This window comes from Chiloscyllium punctatum, chromosome 40 (assembly GCF_047496795.1).
Source record: "Chiloscyllium punctatum isolate Juve2018m chromosome 40, sChiPun1.3, whole genome shotgun sequence".
NCBI classification, from domain to species: Eukaryota; Metazoa; Chordata; class Chondrichthyes; order Orectolobiformes; family Hemiscylliidae; genus Chiloscyllium; species Chiloscyllium punctatum.
This window is the reverse complement of record NC_092778.1, coordinates 7711001-7733307: the sequence shown is the minus strand read 5'-3', so window position 1 is coordinate 7733307 and position 22307 is coordinate 7711001.

The window sequence follows — 22307 nt, the reverse complement described above, 5'->3', positions numbered from 1 at the left end:
TTGTTAGTTTCCCTTCCATGGGAAGCACGGGTATGGAATAAGCCATTCATCCTCTTGAGTCTTGAATTAGATCGTGGTTAAAAACTATCTTATTAAGTTGCATCTAATTAAGAGCCCACAAAAGGCAGGGACAAAGGACCAAGTCCACAGCAAAAATCCTTACTGTAATCCAATGCTCCAGGACGACAAAATACCATTGAAGGGCTACAGTGAGATATTTTCTTATGTATAAGACAATATACACAAGTGCAATATATAAAGAGATTTTCATTAAGCCACTCAATGTTTCTGTGAAACTTTTACAGACAAGACAAAGTGGCTAATAGAATGATTTAATTGTCTTTATTACAGTTAATTGAACTAATTTGCAACAAAAATTAGCAATCTTCTTCTTTCCTTTTGTCTTCATGTTACACTAATTTTATAGACTTTTTTGATGCCAGAAGCTTGAAGAAATATTGGAACCCCACTCTGCAAAGCCCTATTGGAGTTTCCTCTTTCAGATAAGAGCTGAAACCGACACCCTTTCTGTTCTCTCATGTTGATGTAAAAGGTTCAGCGACACTATTGGAAGAAGAGCAGGAGAATTCTCCTAATGCCTGGACCAATGTTTATCCCTCAATTCACATGCCAGAGGAATTGATCCTTTATCTTATTGCTGTTGCATACAAATTGGCTGCTACATTGCCTGCATTCATGTGGCTACATCTCAAAAGCTTTTCCTTGATTGCATAGTGTTTTGAGAAGCTCTGAGGTCTTAGGATCACAGAGAGGGATTTAACATGGAGGTGATGGTCCTGTCTACTAGCTAGAAAGTCAAGGTCAAGCCCATCTCCAACCCAGATGGATTTGATGGTCCACCGATATTTAATTGCCAGAGGTTGTGGGTCCTAGCCACTTGACACTGGATGCCCCACCTCCAAGAGCTGTAGAGAATGCAGCTAGGAAAACCAGTGAAGACTTGAAGTGGACATAGTTGGGATGGGCTTGCAGGGAAAGTTTCAGTAAATGTTGTGAGGGTGAGAAATTGACAGACTAAGCAAGGGTGCCCCTTACCATTTGTAGGGCCCTTCATGTGTGCAAACAAGAGACACCCATTCACCATGCTTGCAGTCAGACTGCCAGGGTATCCCTGAGCACTTTGGCATGCAACATCGGATATCATCATTGGTGAAGTAGCTAACGATGCTCATTTAATGAGGTTGGGGTGAAGGCATGACGATCCAAATGGCCTCCTTCTGCATCATATCACCTCTGGGATAATACCAACGGGTGCTTGAATTATCCCTTAAATGACCATTAATTGGTCACTGAACTCCCTCCCTGACTGCACTCTGGATGTACCTGCACCACATGGATGGCAGCAGTTCAAGATACAGCTCACCACCACCTTCTCAACAGCAGTTAGTGATGTGCAATAAGTATTGGCCTAGCCAATGATGCCCACATTCCTTGAATGAATGGCATAAACCAAAGAGGCGTCAATTGTCCTCAAATGGGAGGACACTTGTCTTTGACAAAATGCCAGTGGGGATGTCTAAACTCTATCTCAACATCCCATTCAATTTTAACATCAGCCCCTCAATAAGCTGCTTGGTCTGTGGTTAGGGGGTGGCTCTAAACCACAGCCATGGGGTGATAAAACAGAAGGAGGGTAATCCATCATTTTTGCGGTTGTTCTCCATAAGAGCAGCTCAGCTAGTTCTATGCTGCTGCCCTTACTCCAAATCATGTTGATTTTCTTTTCTCTCTTCAGATAATTGTCCAATTCCTTGTGGAAGCTATGATGAAAGCTGCTTCTACTACGCTCCCAGATAATGCATTCCAAATTTTAACCTTTTGTTTCACGCAATGTTTTACTCACCTCGGCTCCAGTCATGAAAAGGGCTGTACAACTGCAAGCTACTTCTCTTTCATATTGACGAGTTTTGCAAGCTGAGCGAAATTTCCTGGGTTTGCAAGAGTATGCAGGTCACAAGAAACCACAACACTATCCCTGGAAGAACTTAAAATTGAAGAACAAGACCACTCCCAAACTGTAAAAATGGTTAGATCCAGAAAAGAACAACGCAAAACATTGGATGGGACCTCAAAGTGTAAGTTATGAAGAACAAAAATTGCCACAACATGCAGTAGTGTGTGTGACAGGTATGCAGTGGTTAACCTTACAAAGGTGTGAAGCAACTGAATCTCCAGCCACTAAGAAGAATGAGAGTAACATTGGGAGGTATTTTCCAAGGTGTGGCGCTCATCATCAGATTGTCCTTACCCTATTAGTTTCTTCTGCTAAAACAGAGGTTTGCGTCTCTAGCAGGAGACTGTGATCATGGCTCCTGTGGACATACTGTATAGCATAAATCTAATAGGCTCTTTGTGATGCAGGATAGCCCAAGGAAAGCAAAACATGTCCCCTTCCTTATGGCAGTAGCATTTTTTGTTTTAAGTGTCCAGCAACACAGCCAACCACTTTGATTTTTTATACATATTAACTCATAGGGCATGGGCATGGTTGGTTAGCCAGCATTTATTGCCCTTGAGAAGGTGGTGATAAACTGCTTTCTTGAACTGGCAGCATGGGGTGGGTGCTGTGTTCAGGTGGACACCCACTGCCTTCAAGTCCAGGGTGGAAAAGGCATTGAGATCCAGGGGAGAGGATTGTAGGGTCTCCGGAGTAGGTTATTGGGCCCAGGGAAAGGACAATATCACAGCCAGGGGAGAGAGAGATTAGCTAGTCCCAGGCGGAGGTGGGGAACGTTGAGTTCAGCAATGAGAGCGGTCCCCATGTTTTGTGCAAAGTTGGCGTTGTGTCCTGGGAGTACAGGTGGGTATTGGATCTAGTGGTGTGGTGGGGTGTCGGGTCTGTATTGGTTTGGGTGGAGTGGGGTGTGGGTAGTTGGGCCCTGAGTGTGGGGGCAGCGTGTTTGGAATGATCGGGTCCAGACTGGTGCAAGGGGTCTGAGGGATGTGCAGTTGGGAGTATGCACAGCAAGTTGTAGGGTAGGTTAAAAGTTACCCAGGGGTTAGACTAGGTTTTTAACAGTCTAACTTTTCCTGGGTAACCATTACCTTTACTGTAACTTATTTAATTAAGAATTTAAATTCTCCAGGATTTAACTTGATACTTTATGAAGAGACTAGAAGACACACTATAATCAATGGTACAGAAGGAGCATTCACACATCCACCAGTCCAGGAGCCAGGAATCTCCCACATTTGGGTAGGGATTGTTGTGTTTTCTGTTTTACAAATAACATTCTGTTCCCCAGGGCTCGTCTAGATGAGGAGATGGAACAAACTGAAGATAAATGTGTTGTTAAACATCAGACAAATCAGCAGGATGACATCAGGAGGTGTATGTGTGATATTTGGATTTGGATATGAATCATTATAAATGGAGAATGACACTGGAGTGTAATTACTGAAGTCAGTACTGCAAACAGAGACCAGTCGCCTCATGATCCAGATCTACTCTCAACAGCAAGAACTCAACAGCCAGCTATCCGGGTAACTGCAAATTTCAATTTCCAACTTCCAAATTCAAATCTCAGAAAGGTTTAAGTTGTTGTAATTCATATAATCATCAGTTAACCTTGTTGTAAGGGTTTTGTGTAAAATTGCAGTCAAGTCAAGGAAAACTTTTTACTGAGGATGCATGCATTTTGTTCTTGTAATCCCTTAAGTTCAAGAACTATCATAAGGAGAGCTGAAATGGAAACATTTACAAAATTCAAACACCCTCCCCCATTCCCACTCTGTCTCCAATATCTGTTTACCCATTTTTATATTAACTACCAGTCCAGTTCTCTCTTGAAACTGTTGCCTCCCTAAACAATCCTTTCCACAATTTCCCTACCTTTCTCTATCCCCTTCAGGATATATAAGAATGGATGGAAGGTTGGCAGGCTGATAGAAAATACAGCATATGCCTTACTGGGGTTTTATTTGATTCACAGACTGTTACAAGTGGACTCCTGCGAATTGAGACCATGCTGTTAGTATCACTTTGGATTGCAAACCAGCCAATTGAGTTAATTGATGTCTAATCACTGGTTAGCTAACAGAAAGATATCCAGGCCAAGATAATGTCTTTTTCTAGGGCTCTTGTGCTAAAGTGGCAATGCCCAACCTCTTGACCAGAAATCCTGGGTTCAAGTCCCAACTGCTCCCAACGCAGGTCATACATGTCTGAACAGGATGATTGAAAGTATCTACTTTGAGCTTTCTTTGCATCCTGTGACCCTTTGATGCCTTCCATTGAAGACTTAAGAGAAGATTTGTAGCTCAGGTTGTAAGTTTGCTCGCTGAGCTGGTAGATTTGTTCTCAGAGGTTTCGTCACCATGCCGGGTAGCATCATCAGTGAGCCTCCGGTGAAGCATTGGTGTTCTGTCCCACTTCCTATTTATGAGTCTTGGTCTGTTAAGATGGGTGATATCATTTCCAGTTCTTTTTCTCAGAGGTTGGTAAATGGGGTCCAAATCGATGTGTTAATTGATGGAGTTCTGGTTTGAATGCTAGGCCTCTAGAAATTCTCATACATGTATCTGTTTAGCCTGTCTGAGGATGGATGTGTTATCTGAGTCGAACTGGTGTCCTTCTTTGTCTGTATGTAAGGATGCCCGTGATAGTGGGTCATGTCTTTTAGTGGCTAGTTGGTGTTCGTGTATCCTAATGGCTAGTCTCCTGCCTGTCTGCCCAATGTAGTTTTGCTGCAGTCCTTGCAGGGTATTTTGTGAATGACATTTGTCTTGCTGGTTGTTGGTACATGGTCCTTTAGGTTCATTGGTAGCTGTTACAGTAGAAACTCCATCAATAAACGCATCAATTTGGACCCCATTTACCAACCTCTGAGAAAAAGAACTGGAAATGATATCATCCACCTTAAGAGACCAAGACACATAAACAGAAAGTGGGACAGAACACCAGTATTTCAATGGAGGCTCACTGATGTTACCTAGCATGGTGAGGAAACATCTGAAAACAAACCTACTAACTCAGCAAGCAAACTTACAACCTGACTAAAGAGAAGAACTTGCTATCCTGACCTATTTTACACCACAATGGAACATTACATTGCAGGCTCAATGTGTTATGTCAAGCTGAACATTTACAAAGATAGTCTATCATCCATTCACTCCCATGAAATGCTGAAATATCAAAACAAGGATTTGCTCAACTGGGCAAGTTTTATCTACAATAGATGATAAAGGAAACAGCCTGTCAGTCATTGATCTAAATAGTTTTCCTGCCTATTATTCACCAACAACAATGAGCCCACTTTTTGTATCCGATTGCAGTGAAGATATGAATAAATGTCGAGCAATCAATTGAGAAATGTTGTAAAATGCACAATATTAAACATAGGCTTCAAAACCTTTTCAGCCATCTACATCAGAGATACTGACATGAAAGGCGAACAATCACGGATGGTGACTGAACATAAATCTACAGTCGTATTAAAAGCTAAACAGAGCCTTCATAAAATTACCAAGATCGGTTCCACCACCTACACTTGTTGTGAAGCTTCAATTTCTCTGTTGTTGAGAAAGCACAAGGGCCTCTTCAAGTGTACTGCTTGCCAGCCTATTCCTCTTCAGAATTATTTCAAGAATCCTTGCAAACTTACCTTAATAATTTAGTTTCCAAATATATTGACATTTTGTTGCATAATCTTTTTCTGATGCATTGAATTACACAGAATTTACAGGATAGGAATCGCCTGACTGATCTACATCAGTGTTTATGGCCCCCATGAGCCCCCTCTGAACACACTTCAGTTTACCCAATCAGGGATATCCTTCACCTACTTTCCTCCTATTTCGTACTTCCTTGGTTTGCCCTGTGATAGAAGCTGCACAACACATTAATATCATTTTTGGATCTGGATTTCAGAATAGATGCATGTGGGTGTTGTGGCCTTTCTTTATAAATAGAAGCAACATTTGAAAGTTTGCCTGGAACAGTAGCATTGGGAGGTATCAATGGCTTCATATTGTGTGTTTATAACCGGTAGAGTAAATACGCAAGGCTGTTCATTTCATTTCAGTTCAGAACACTGAGCAGGCATTTTTGGAATTCAGTTCAGAAAGCATTTATGTTGAGTTTAGAAGGTAGTTTAGTTTTGCTGCTTGGAGTGACTGAGGATGGTTCGGTGACCTGAGCAGAACAGTGTATTCAATGAAATTTACAAGCCAGGTGAAGTTAGTTAGATATTTACAAGTTATTAGAACCGAGAAAGGTTAGACTAGCAAATTTCTGTAAAGTTCACTTTGGCAGGTTTGGTATGGACTTGATCATTATTGTTACAGTGAAAAGGAAAAGAAGCAGCTAGTCAAACTGAACATTCAGGATTTAAGATAGGGCGTGCCATTTCTCTACACTCGTCTCCGTAACAGATAGCATTGGGAAACAGGAGAAACATGTTTTGTTGTTCATCTTGAGCTCATCCTATCTGCTGTATGTATTTCAATAGTTTGTTTTTTTTAAAGACAATTTTCCGTCCTGTTGTTAAAGAAGGTCAGCAGCCTCGTGTCAATATTTCTCAGTGATTAACCACCACATTAACTAATAACACAAAACAAACTAACATATGATCTGTCAAGCCAGGTTTCATTCTGGGATCTGACTTGCTCAGTTGTCTTAGCAGCTAAGATCATAGCATCCCGCAAATATATCTAATGCTGCTCCCCTCAACTGTCTGTGTGGCTATAAGTTCCACAGGCTCACCACTCTATGAATCAACGCGTTTCTTATAAAATCCTTACACAAGAAAATACCATCTCTTTGTCTGCTCTGTGAAACCCTTTTATAATTTTTGAAGTCTTTATCAGATCACTTCTCAAGAGCCCAGTTTTGGTCAGTTTTTCCTGACGGTGAAGTTCTCTCAGTTCTCATTTAATCCTAATAATAATCGCCAGTTCTTCATATTGTGCTTGGCTAAATTGAACCAGATCTCAGTTTTAATGTGGAAGTGAGCTTTAACAACGTGGGATGGTCTTCGCCGCAAGGATGTTAAGGGTTATTTTACTGAGGAAACCCCCTGTCTACTTTGCTCTACTCCTGCTGTCATCACCAGTGCCTATGAACAGATTCCCTCTGAGAGATCACTTCACAATCTTACCATGACTGCAATTGGAAAATGCACTCTAAACGTGCATTTTTTATAGCAAGGTTTAGTAATATTGGAGTTATATTTTCCTGTGTAGCTACTGACCTTATCTTCCTAATTGATAGACTGTGCAGTTTTGGGATGTGCTGTCAATGAATTAGTGGTGATTTGTTGCAATGCATCCTGCAGATAATACACACTGCAGCCATTGTGACCTTTTCTTTTATCGAATCCCTACAGTATGGTAGCAGGCCATTTAGCCCCTCCACACCATCTCTCCAAAGAGCATCTCACCTGGACCCACTGTAATCTGTAACCCTGCATTCCCCATGGCTAATCCACCTTGCCGGCACATCCCTGAACACTATGGGCAATTTAGAAAACCCATGCAGACACGGGGAGAATGTGCAAACTCTACACAGACAGTCACCTGAGGGTGTAATCAAGCCCAGGTCCCTGTCACTGTGGGGCAGCAGTGCTAACCACTGAGCCACCGTGCCACCCTGGCAACGGAAAATGGACGTTCCAGCCAACTTCTTCATCTGTGCCTATTGTTTGAACTGTTACCATGTCCTGTCCTTGGACCTTTCACTAGAATTTCTCAATTTAAAAACACAACATGAGGAGGCCATACAATCCTATAATGGTGCTCTGAATTGGGGAGCATGGTTCCTTTGGACTTTGATAGAACTTTACAAGTTGGGCACTTAAGGAGACTCAGTAGGGTAAGTGCTGAATAAGCGCACACAAATTGTGGCAAATCCATTGTCCATTGAAGATGACCACATTGTGTTAGAGATCTGTAATTGACTGCAGTAAACATTTCAGTGACAAAACTGTTAAATTATTTAGTCCACCGAAAATATATGCTACTACTAGAGACATGCAGTGATCAAGCAAATCACTAGAGATTAATGATACCTAATTAATCATTAAGTACTGTTGTAATCAGTGAATAATTTAACATGGGTTCAATTGCAGCAACTGAAATAAAATATTTTGAACATTCCTTGATACTGTGTTCCACGTGATACTGAACCATTAAGGCTCATTCCTTTACAATTGGTCTGTTTTGCAAATCCAGTCCAAATCAGCATCATCACTCATGTCAGCATATCACCGATAAATCCAGCAGTTATTTTAAAAAAAATCTGTACCATTCCTCTTCACTGTAAGCATTGTACGTGAACCAGCATAATGCCAATGGACGGGTTTGACCTGCAGAGATATTTATTAGGAGAGCTGACAGTAGTCTTGGGGACGAGGAATGTTGTATATTAGTAGTAATTTGTCTGGCTGTGGTGTTCCGGGCTTTCGGATTCATCCCAGTATTGTCTTTTAGTTTACATATGCTTTTGCACACTGTTGCCTTGAGGTTTATTAATCCAAAGGGCCAGAAGGACTCCTCTGCCTACCCCAAACATACAGACAAGGACCAAGAATAGACCACTCTTCCCTTTGAGTCTACTCTCTTATTCAACGGGTCTGACTTCTTGCATATCCCAATAATCTTTCATCCCCTTGGTAATTACAAATGTATCTACCTCTGTCTTAAAAACATTTAAGGGTCTGCATCCTGTGCCTACTGAAGAAAGGGGAGTCCAAAGACTCTCAACCTTCTGAGAGAAAAACTTTCCTCATCTCTGCCTTTAAATGGGTGATCCCTTATTTTTAAACTCTGACCCTTGGTTCTAGATTCTCCCCACAACAGGAAACATCCCTTCCCCATCTATCTAGTCAAGTACTCTCAGAAACTGATGTGTCTGAATGAAATTACCTTTGATTCTTCTAAACTCCAGTAGTTATAGACCAAAGGGAAAGCCATGGACACACGCATGGGCCCCAGCGATGCCTGCCTTAGAACAGTTCACCTTCTGCAGCTACACTGGCACCATTCTCCACCTGTTTCTCTGCTACATCAATGGCTGTATCAGTGCTATTTCGTGCTCCCACAAGGAGGTTGAACAGTTCATCAATTTCACCAATGCCTTTCACCCTGACCTCAAATTCACCTGGAACATCTCAGTCACCTCTCTCCCCTTCCTGGACCTCTCCATCTCTATCTCCAGCAACATGGACATCTACTACAAGCCCACCAACTCCCACAGCTACCTAGACTACACCTCCTCCCACCCTACACCTGTAAAAACACTATCCCTTATTCCCAATTCCTCCACCTCCTCTGGTCTGTTCCTAGGATGACCAATTCCACCATAGAAAATCCCCGATGGCCTCCTTCTTCCAACATTGCAATTTCCCTTCCCACGTGGTCCCACCCCCCTCCCATTTATCTCTCAGCTCCCCCAGCCCACAAGCCTAATTCCTGATGAAGGGCTTATGCCCAAAATATCGATTATCCTGTTCATCGGATGCTGCCTGACCTGCTGTGCTTTTCCAGCACCACGCTCTTGACTCTAGATACGGACTTATCCCATCTAGACTCATAAAGCAACTGTTCATTCTAGGTATTAATCTGGTAATAGACACTGGGTCAATTTCCTTACTGTATCAAAAGAGTTCATTGGTTAATTGTATGTCAATCTCCAAGGACAGGAGCATACAATTAAAACATGTGATCTCCAATATCAAATATAAGGGGCTTCCACACTGGGACAGCATGGGTCAGAGATGAAGTATTTTGGCCAAAATGGTGAAAGCAGACACTAAATGGTTGCAGTAATAATGAAACTAGTTTAAATGTCTGAATTTAATCCTAGTTATCGATACCATCATTTGAATTTGCCTGGAATGGTTTAGCACTGACTGAGTCAAATTCTTGTGAAGTTATATGTGGGGTCCTTGCAGCCACTTCCACTAAAGCTGTGGAACACTCCACCTTTCACATAGCGCCACACTGTAGGATGATTCAAGGATTGAGCAAAAGGGAACACAGATTCTAAGAGGCAGCAACAGAAATCCTGGTTGAGGTAGTTCAGGGGAGGAGGGAAGTCCTGGACTCTCACTGAGTGAAATATGTCCAGTACTTTATGCTTGACCATCCTGGCCCTGTCTCCTGAAGCAGTTGAGCTGAGCTGCTCTGCCTGATCTCACATCTTTCTCCCATTTATTGTCTTGCAAGCAGATCCCTAGCAAGAACCTGAAGACGAAAGCCTCCCTTTGCCTTGCTGACTTGTTAGAATGTGTGATAGCCCAAAAGGAGCCCTCAGAGAATTACTGGAATAAATGCTGTTTGAGTGTGGCTGGAGTTCTGACACCATGAGAAGGTGGTGGTGAGCTACCTTCTTGAACCACTGCCATCCATTTGGTGTCAGCAATGCCAGACTGCCATTAGGGACAGAGTTTCCGGTTTATGACACCAGTAACAGTGAAGGAAAATCAATAAAATCCCAAATCTGGATGAGTGCCTTGGAGGGAAACTTGCAGGTGGTCATGTTTCCATGTACCTGCTGCCTTTGTTCTTCTTGATGGAAGCGGCTGTGGGCTTGGAAGGTGCTGACGGAAGAAGCTTTGTGGATTTCTGCAGGGTTGTCAGCAGTTCACACTACTGTTACTGAGCACCAGTGGGAGTAAATAAATGTTCCCTCATCTCACTCCTAAATGGCTCTCCCATATCCCGAGACTGTGACCCCTGATTCTAGACTCACCAATCAAGGGAAACACCCTTCCTGCACCTTGACTGTCTTGGCTGGATTAGATCCTCTCTCACCTTTCTGATCTAAACAGTGAATGAAGGCTTTTTTTTTCCTGGACTTCTCAAATAAAGGGGCTAGTCTCTCAACAGAGCTTCAGAATTTTGTTAGTCTTTGTGCTACAGTGTGGGCCATTCCACGTTTGGTTTATTGGAGTTTGTTTCTAACTCAATTGCCACAACTTTCATTCACCTGTTATTGAGAAGCTTTCAGTGGCCTCACCTCCATCCTACAAATTTACCTGAACGATAGCCAAAAAAAGTAGCTTGTTATTGTATTTCGTTGTAGAAATGTATGCCTTCAGATAGAAATCAGATCCATCAATGACACTTGATGAAGATGGAATAAATTGATAGTACTGTTCCTGTAGCCAAGTGTAAAGTTTAACGGAATAGCAATGCATTCAAATAGTTTTAATTTGTATTGTATTATAAATCATTTTTACCATATATTACCTTATCGAATTTCAACCCTGATTTAGTTTTATTTATAATTCTGTGTAACAAAATATTGTAAAGTTGCAGGTATAAATTTACCATGGCTTCTGGAGATTAGTTGACTATTATCTCAGGACTCATGGCATTACATGGAAATGTCAAATGACTGTAAATTAACTTGGAGGTGTGTTTTCTGTAGTATTGCTAAATAACTTCCTGCCTCTTATACCATGTGTTTTAAGTTATCTCAGAAAGAGTAATGGTAACTATACTATTTATGCTGGTGGTATATCATTACAAATTTTTTTTAAAGTATAGATTTTCTCAAATGTACAATCAGTGGATAAAAAGGTTTAAAATATTAAATCTATCTGGTTTATTTTAAAGTTAACACAATCTGTGATACCAAACAATTGAATGACATAACCTGATGTAGCCCCAGCCTAATATTGGAGGAACACTGCAGCTGACTTGTACAGAGCAAAGACAGTTCGAGCAACTTTATAATGACCAGATCAGTTACTTTGAATTGATGTCTGAAACAACTCCACAGAGGCCAGTGTCCCGTCACCAAGTCATCCTTTATTTACACATTGATCTATGAGGTCCATCTGCCTGACTTTGTTACAATCATCTCAATGTCAGTTGAGGGATAAAGGTTAGCCAGGACATGAGAGCAAAGTGCTCTACTTTTTTTATAAAACCAGTGCAATTGAATGTTTGAGATCCACCTGAGAAAATGTCTGATGTCTCAATTTGACATTTCCTCTGAAAGATAGTGCCTCTAGTAATGCAGTGCACCCTCAATACCAATTTATTTATTGTAGGATATCATGTACTATTTTTACCTTCACGTGATTCTTTTTTCCCTCTAAATGACCATAAAATCAGATGAAATAGGGAAAGGTGTAAGTTATTCGGTCCCTTAAGGTTGTTCCATCATTCTATAGGATCATGGCTGATCCAACATTCCTCACATCCACTCCTCCTGTATTTTCCCTGTAACCTTTGATTCCCCTATTGATCAAGAATCTATCTCAGCTTTAAATATACGCAGGGACTATCCTCCCACAGCTCCCTGTGACAAAGAAGTCCAAAGCTTGACAACCTTCTGAGAGATGAAATTGCTCCTTATCTCAGTTTTAAATTGATGCCCCTTTATTCTGAGACTATGCCCTCTGGTCCTTGACTCTCCCGTGACGGGAAACATCCTCTCAGCATTGACCCTGTCAAGCCCCTTAGGAATCCTGAAGGTTCAATGAGATCACCTCTCATTTTTCTAAACTCCAGTGAGTGGAGTCCCAACCTGTTTTACCTTTGATCATAAGACAATCCCGCCATCCCAGGGATCATCCAAGTGCACCTTCTTTGAAATAAGGGGATCAAAACTGCTTAGAGATGTGGTCTCACCAACACCTTATACAATTTCAGTAAGACCTCCCTAATCTCGAACCCCAATCCCCTTGATTGCCTTCCTCATGGCTGCACCTATTTGCTAGCTTTCTGTGTTTTACGTACAAGTATCCCCAAGTCCTTTCATGTTGTAGTTTTCTGAAGTTTTTCTCCATATGAATAGTATTCTGTTGTTTTGTTCTCGCTTCCAAAATGAACAACTTCACATTTTCCCATATCATACTCCCATATCATACTTTTTGCCTGCTTACTTACTCATTAATGTCTTTGTGTAAGTTGTTTGTGTCTCTTCTCACAAGCTCGTTTTCTGCCTATTTTTGAGTCATATGCAAGTTTGGCTACAGTACATTCACTTCCTTTCTCCAAGTCATTAATATATATTGTAAATAATTGCAGTCCCAACTCTGATCCTTGGGGAATCCCACTGGTTAGTGATTGCCAACCTGAAAAAGAACCCCTCATCCCCATTTGCTGTTTCCTGCCCATTAATCAATTCTCTATTGATACCAATATGCTATCTCCAACACTGTGGGCCCTTACCTTAACATTTGGTGAGGTACCTTGTCAAACGCCTTTTGGAAGCCCAAATACAACGTATCTACTGGCTGCCATCTATCCATGCTGGGTGAGATTTCATCAAAAAACTCTCAATTATTAATCAGGCTCAATCTCTCTTTCAGGAAGCTATGCCGTCTCTGCTTCATTAGATTATGATTTTCCAATTGTTCTGCTTTACTCCCTTAATAATTGATTCCAATACTTTTCCAATAAATGATGTTCAGCTAATTGACCTGTTATTACACATTTTTAACCTCCCTCCCTTTCTGAATAGGTGTGTCACGGTTTACAACTGTTGACAATATACAGGACTGGAAGTAGATTAATATATAATTCTTCATATTAGGAAAATGGTCTGAACTATATTGTAACCATTTTCGGAAGTTGATCACTAGTCTTACATTTGAAAGAAACTTGTCAGCAATACACTGTTACTTAAATTTTGGCTTTTACCATTGAATGTTTACAAGACCATTCAATATATTAGAAAGCTCATGGCACCAAAGAGTGGACTTGTTTTGAGCATTAGAGAGATCCCTTGTACAGATGTTATTACTTCATGATATGTGAAGCTTGATGAACAAGAGAAGTTCTATTATTATCAGGGGTTTTGTGTTACCTTCCATGTTATTTGTACTAAACACGCTGTCTAATCCGGTTGCAGCTGTGATTTGGATACATTTACATCCCTGAGCAGTAGGACACTAGGACAATGTGCAGAACTGACCATTGCTGCCTTACCATAGATATCAAGCTCTTCCTTTTGTTTCCAGCTCCATTTTGTTTTCTTCCCAAAAATGTGGCCTTCTTTTTCAGAGATTGACTATACAAAATGTTAGTCCTCGAACAGCTTGTTCAAGCAGCTGCTGAAGTAAACTAACCCAGAGGACGCCGTAGGATTTGATACCTTACGTCCCCATCCCATCCCGAACAGGAGGATTTCACTGGCCATCGAAAAGGAAATTATTTTGGGAGGCGTAGGTAAGTTGTGCAGTACCTACATCTCCTCCGTTACAGCAGTGACTAAACTTCAAACAAGTACTTTGCAATTTCCTGAAGTCACAGTAGATGCAGAACAAAAGCAAGTCATTCCCATGTTTTTTTCACAGTAATACGGCAAACCATCTTGTCTGAGATTGGTTGAGCCAGAAGGGCCTCCAGATTTGCACTCTGGATCATTCTGGTGTGTATACATCAGCACCACAACAAAGTGAGCCATCACAAAAGCCAAAGCAATTCCTAACTGAGAATACATTTCTCAGGAATTATGCCAGGTCCACGTTCTCAGGGACACTCAGAGGTATATGGTGAATGCTGCTCCATGGAAACCCATTTGCGCAATGTTGAAAAACACAATTTTTCCTTAGAAAGGTCATGAAAAAATGTGCTGCACCTAAATTTTGGCTTTCAACTTAAAGGTCTTGTGACCAGTGGAGTGTCATAAGGATCGGTGCTGGGTCCACACCTTTTTGTCATTTATATGGATTTGGATGTGACCATAAGAGGTACAGTTAGTAAGTTTGCAGATGACATCAAAATTAGAGGTGTAGTGGACAGCGAAGAAGGTTACCTCAGATTACAATAGGATCTTGATCAGATGGGCCAATGGGCTGAGAAGTGGCAGATGAAGTTTAATTCAGATAAATGTGAGGTGCTGCATTTTGGGAAAGCAAATCTTAACAGGACTAATACACTTAATGGTAAGGTCCTAGGGAGTGTTGCTGAACAAAGAGACCTTGGAGCACAGGTTCATAGCTCCTTGAAAGTGGAGTCACAGGTAGATAGGATAGTGAAGAAGGCGTTTGGTATGCTTTCCTTTATTGGTCAGAGTATTGAATACAGGAGTTGGGAGGACCAGTTGCAGCTGTACAGGACATTGGTTAAGTCACTGTTCGAATATTGCGTTCAATTCTGGTGTCCTTCCTATCACAAAGATGTTGTGAAACTTCAAAGGGTTTAGAAAAGATTTACAAGGATGTTGCCAGGGTTGGAGGATCTGAGCTATAGGGAGAGGCTGAACAGGCTGGGGCTGTTTTCCCTGGAGCATTGGAGGCTGAGGGGTGACCTTATAGAAGTTTATAAAATCATGAGGGGCATGGATAGGATAAATAGACAAAGTCTTTTCCCTGGGGTCGGGGAGTCCAGAACTAGAGGGCATAGGTTTAAGGGGTGAGAGGGGAAAGATATAAAAGAGACCTAAGGGGCAACATTTTCACTCAGAGTGTGGTACATGTATGGAATGAGCTGCCAGAGGAAGTGGTAGAGGCTGGTACAGTTGCAAAATTTAAAAGGATGGGTATATGAATAGAAAGGGTTTGGAGGGATATGGGCCAGGTGGGACTAGATTGGGTTGGGATATCTGGTTGGCATGGACGGGTTGGACCGAGGGGTTCCGTACTGTACATCTCTATGGCTCCGTGACTCTCAGTTCAATAAAAGAAAGGCTAGATTTTCATCTTCGAGGTGGATGGTTTGTGTTGGAAAATTTCTTGACTCTGCATGCCTGTCTTTGGAATACGTGGCTCCTAATATTCACCATGACAACACATATACCCCTATCATCGCCAACTGGCTCCTCATGATCTTCATGCCTCTCACTTCTTCCCATGGCATTTTATCACCAATAAAGGTAAACTCATTTACCTTTATACCCTGCATACCAATCAACCTGATATCTAATGTGGGCAGACCTCCATAACTATGCTGAAATGAAATAAAGTAATGTTTTAAGTATCCATTACAGATTTCACTCTTTAAAAGGCACTTCCAGGTATGAAAGCCCATTCACTTGGTTTAAATCTCCCTAAGTATTTGATAAAAACAAAGATTTGTATTCATGAAAACACATCAAAAGTCCATCAAAACCTTTTTGAGCTGTCAATCAACTATAGCATGAAGGGCTTTTGCCCGAAACATTGATTTTCCTGCTCCTCGGATGCTGCCTGACCTGCTGTACTTCTCCAGCACCACTCTGATCTTGACTCTTACAGCACCCTCGAAGAGTTTAAATAAATAAATAAAATCATATGCTGCATCTCCCACTCAAACGCATTCTTTCCTTCAATCTTTTATGCTATGGTTCAGTTGGCAGCACTTTTGGAAGTTTGTAGAATCAAGCCATAATTTTATTCCGTCACCTGCCTCTTTCCTGCACATTGCAGAGTTTGACCTACTATCTCTTCTTTCAACTGATATCCTCTAATGAATACTAGAAATCCAGGTTATCCTATCATCGTTGTTTTATTAGTGAATCTGATTACTATCATCTATTTAGTTGCGTTTAAGTGCAATTTAATGGCCTCGTCTCAGTCCTAATTTACTACGTGGTGCACTGTTACCTAAACAATATCCGAGGGATTATTTTCATACTTGACTTGTCCAAGATTAGCTAGTATGCCGGAAGGTCCTTGGCTTCAGCAAAGCAACTTAAAACATCAAAACAAAATGCCAAAGTTGAGCACGATAATGTTTCTGGAAGACAGCATAATGTCCAATGGAAAATAAGATAAGCTCTATCATTATGGTGGGTTTAATGTTGCATTCCAAGCTATTTGTATCTTGTTTTAGCCAGGTGCAGTTCTGATTTGGGTTGATTTACATCCCTAGGTCATAAGATACTGTAAAGATACAAATGCATGTTTATCGTCACTGTACAGAGTTTAGTTAACTGCTCTCAGGTTTTATGGCACAATCTCCTGTAATAGTGGTGCAAATTTCATTCGCGTGCAGCTACTGATTGTGCGATAGTCTGCTGTAATATTATCAGGTATATTGACCCCTTATTTACCTCAGAAACAATTGTACATTCGAACACCAGGTGATGTTCATGGCTTCATATTTCAGCGTTGCCGGGGGAAATCTTTCCCAATGCAATGGAATTTTACTTCAGTGCAACACTTGAGCGTGTGTAAATAATGTTGATTCTTCTACTGAACTCCAATTATTGGATCGAAGTGAATTTGTCATCAATTTGGAAGTAAATAGTGACCTCAGACCATGTAAAAATATTGCTATTGTTCAAAATACAAGCCTTTCATCAGGACGGCCGAAACATCTATTTCCTGCTCCTCGGATGCTACCTGACCTGTTGTGACCTTCCAACACCACACTCTCGACAAGAATATATCAGACTCCATCTTAATTGGGACAACTTGAAGCATGACATGCTGATGGAAGCACGCAACAGTATATAACAAAATGACTTAACATTGGCCCAGACACAGATGTTCATGGAGAAATATCAGCAGCTGTAATAAATACCTGTAAGAATCTTTCAGGCATGTTTGCCACATGGCTCTCATGTTATGGACATAAGCATTGCAGCATCAGGTACAAATACAGCATGGACAGATCATTATCCACAAGGACACTGGGAGAGTAAGGAAACCCTTGTTGGAAGCCAACCCATTTCTGCCCACAAATTCTGCAGCAGCCACTGCAAGACGTGCCAGAGTGTTGGCACAGATACCGCCATTATACACAGGGACACCTCCCACCATGTACGCAGCGAGTACTCATGTGACTTAACCAATGTCTATCTCATATGCTGCAGGCAAGGATGCCCAGAGGCACAGTTCACTGGCAAGGTCGAGCAGAGGCTATGGCAATGATGAATGGACACTGCACAACAATTCATCATTGTTCCCAGTCAGGGAACACTTCAGCAATCCAGGACATTCGACCTCAGACCTTTGGTGACTGTCCTCCAAGGCAACCTCAAGCAGAGGCTGATAGCCAAGTTCGGTACCCATGGGGATGGCCTCAACCAGGACCTTGGGTTCATGTCACATAACAAGTGACTCCACTGCAATGCATACATACACATGTACACACACACACACACACACACACACACACACACACACACACACACGTACACACACACGCACACACGCGTACCCACACACAAGTACACACACACGCACACACGTACACACACGTACACGCACACATACACATGCACACGTACACACATGTACACACACACACGTACACACACATACACACGTACACAAACACATACACACACACGTACACACACATGTATACACACAAACATATACACACACACGTACACACGCACGTACATACACTCACACTTCAACATACTCACACACTCACGCAGAACCTCTCCTATACACAAGCTCTCTCTCATAAGCACACATATGCAGCCCCCACACTCACACTCATGCACGCACCCTCTCACAGGCTTATACCCCATCACACTCAGACACATACTTGACCAAGCTTACACACACTGTTTCACATGCACTGACACCCACACACACACTTACATGCACACTCACGCACACTCACACACTCTTGTGCACATACACACATACAGGTTTATGGGGTAAATTTGTATTTGCAGAATTACATTTTATTTTGCTCAAAAACTGCATTAATTCATGTAACATTCTGTAAGTTCCACTTTAGAAATAGAACCAGTCTGACGCAACATTGGGACACAGACAGACTTTAACCTCACATCTTTAATGTATTGTCTGAGCTGAAATGGCATCTATTGTTCGAAAAGCTGAAGCTATCTTGAGAATGTAACTTAAAAGGAGTTCTGGAATTTACAAATTAAAGAACCAAAACTAGCATACTCCATTCTAAAAGAAGAAAGTCTTAATATAAATTTGTTAATATGTCATTAAAGGCCCATTACACTGTAACCTTTTTGCTATAAATTCTGTGTCTTATGGTCTTGTTCTACAACCGCCTGATGAAGGGGCTGCACCTTGAAAGCTAGTGCATCCAATTAAACCTGTTGGACTATAACCTGGTGTTGTGTGAGTTTTAACTTTGTACACCCCAGTCCAACATGGGCCCCATCAAATCACCACTCAACTATGACAGAGACTAATCTATAATCGTATTGTGAAGTAAAATAGAAGGATTTAGATTAAGGATGAATTTTGTTATATAGTTAAAAATCACACAACACCAGGTTATAGTCCAACAGGTTTAATTGGAAGCACTAGCTTTCGGAGCGACGCTCCTTCATCAGGTGGTTGTGGAGAACACAATTGTAAGACATAGAATTTATCGCAAAAGTTTACAGTGCGATGTAACTGATATGATACATTGAAAATTTTGTGTCTTACAATTGTGTCCTCCACAACCACCTGATGAAGGAGCAGTGCTCCGAAAGCTAGTACTTCCAATTAAACCTGTTGGACTATAACCCGGTGTTATGTGATTTTTAACTTTGTATACCCCAGTCCAACACCGGCATCTCCAAATCATTTTGTTATACAGATGGTAACTTGGTTTACTTTGAACTTTGCTACACAGTGACAACCTGACAGAGTACAATCCATTGTGACCCTGAATGATGTTGCTCTCATTGACATTAATATGCAAGATATTTGGCTGGACATGACACTGGCAAATAATGAGTTGCAGTAGGCCAGAGGTCAGGTGACGGTGATCCCTTGTGCAGTAATCTATTGACAAAGACTTTTCTGTTGATCACTTGGGAATTACATAAAGCGACAGCACAAAAACAGAGAACTCAGTTCAACTGCTTGGGGATCAAACCTTATATTGTGGAACACGTTGGGACTTTGGACTACACTGAAGGGCAATACACATGCAAGTTTCTTTACGGAGAACTGGTAGTGTGGACTAAAATTTGCAATCTTCACTCTTGGAGTTCAAGGCTTGATACTTGAGATTGTCAGGATCCCCAACTTTCAGTACATCAATCCCACCTCTGGCTTTATTTTCAAATTTCTCTTAAGCCTTTTCCTTCCTTTGTCATCATCCTGCATTCTGCAGGGTCTTTATACGCTAGTCTTGGGAGTCATTAATTCTTAGCTTTTCTATTAATTTTAATCTTAGTATCCTTGACTCTTCTCTGAAGTTGAAAGTATATCAAAAATAACTCATGGAAGAATCTCTGATTGCTGCTTCATAGCTGTACTGTAAACATTTTACTGCTTTTAACCTATTATTTATTGTTTCATTATGATGAATATCCGCTTTCTTGAAAAGTTGTTTATTGGAAGTTAGCTATTATTTTTGTCTTTTCCTAATTCTCTCCACAGTACAGTGTAATCAAAATACATGCAAGACAGATTATTTTGTCATTTGACAGCTGGACAATTGTCCAATAAGCTGGAGAGAGTACACTTGAAGCCTTTTGTAAGGTTGGAGGAGACTTGTGCTGTAGGATAATGTTTCTTTAATGACAATGCAAGCTTGAATGAAAGAACAAGGCAAGTCTGTTAGTGCCTTGGGTTTTGTGTTGCAAAGTAAGTTATTTTGTGTCACTAACATCCTCTTATCAAATGACGATTCTGACTTGGTTTGACTTACATTCCTTGGCAATAACATGTCAGAAGAATGAAGACACAATCCAAACTAGTTTTCCAATAGCTATTTGGTTTCCTTCTGTACTATGGTGTGGAACATATGGTACAGTGGAGCGATTTACAGAAGTTTAAAGTCAATTTAAGCTCAGTATTTCTTAGATTATGAATGCGTCAGCAAACTATGGGGCTGTTACAATCAAACCAAATCTGTTCTCATTGAATGTCCATACATCTGTGTAATTCTAATGTAGTTACTGAATAGTAAGTAATGGGAGGTGAGGGTTCTGGGTAGCTGTAAAAGATCTTTCGTAGACAGGCAAGAGGCTGGAAGTGCAAAACAAGCCAGGCAGCATCAGGAAGTGGAGAATTCCAATGTTTCAGGTATAACCCTTCTTCCTGAAGAGGGCTTATATCCAAAACATCGGCTTCTCCACCTCCTGATGCTGCCTGGCTTGCTGGGTTCTTCCAGCCTCCTCCTTGTCTGCTTTGGATTTCAGCATCTGCAGACTTTTTTTGTCTCTGTAAAAGACCTTTCGGCACTATTCCAAAGAGCAGGGGAGTTCTCCTGAGAGTCCTGGGCAAATATTTCTGACTCTCAAACAGCGGTGGTTTAGTATTTATCACATTGCTGCTTGCTGGAAATTGCTGTGCCCAGATTGTCTGCTATGCTTCCCTACATTACAATGAGAACTATTGGACTTCAGTGGCTGAAGTCTAGAAGTGGCCATACAAACACAAGTTTATTTTTAATTGAACAGCTGAATAAAAGTTACACAAAGTACTTTATGCAAATAGTGCCGGAGGCTATCAAACAGCTGAAAGTGCAAATAAAGGTTAGCATGTCAAATGTAACCTTTCTAAGGAACAAATAACCAGTATGGATGAGACCCTATGCTGAAACTGGTAACTGTCCTTTGGCTTTCAAGTGCTGACAGACCCTTTGTACACTTCTAATGCCTTTTGCTTCACACTTCACTGTATTTTATTTTTAGCCCAGAGAAAAAGTTAGTCAGACGAGTAACCATAGTAACAGAAGCTTCATTTTTTTTGAAGTCAGCAGATTTCTGAAATTCAGAATGTTTGACACAAAAGCTTTATCTGCCATCACTTCAGAAGATTCAAAGAATCTGATAAAGTCCTGAAGCATAAAGGCTACTCTGTCTAATGTTATCTACGAGTACTTGTCATATACATATCAAATAACACAGGACTTTTGTGTTTATTTTAAACAGGTTAATGCCTTTATTAAAATGGCGCACAAAGCACCTTGATACAAACAAGTTAAGATTTTGTACAATGATATCACTGAGAGGTCAATTTCCAAACGCAAACCCACCGAGATTAAATCAGTGGTGTTTACAAGGCTGGTTATATAATGGTTAGATAGTGGGAGGGATCAGAATTAGAATGTACACAGTTGCAGATGAACAATCCGTGAAGCATTTCTGGATTAAGTGTTGCTCTGATACGGGAGTAAATGCAATTTACTCACATTGTCAGCATCACTGAGGGAAAAATCAGACAAGGCTCATCAACAGGCACATGATTAACTGGTGCCTGTTGGTTATGAGGCAGGCAGTGTGTAAACTCAGCGGTTTATGCTCATTTTATTGATAGCTGCACACAATACAGCACCGCTGAGGAGCTGCTGGGCACTTCTTAATGATCATTTTTATTTATTACTCATTTACCCAATTTATTGCTTTGCAAGCTCATGTTCACTCTTCTGGCAATTAAACCTCACTTTGCTAAAACCTGCTCACCCTGAGTGAGAGAAACATTGAAATGTGCCCACCCCCACCTCCCCGACCGTATTAAAAC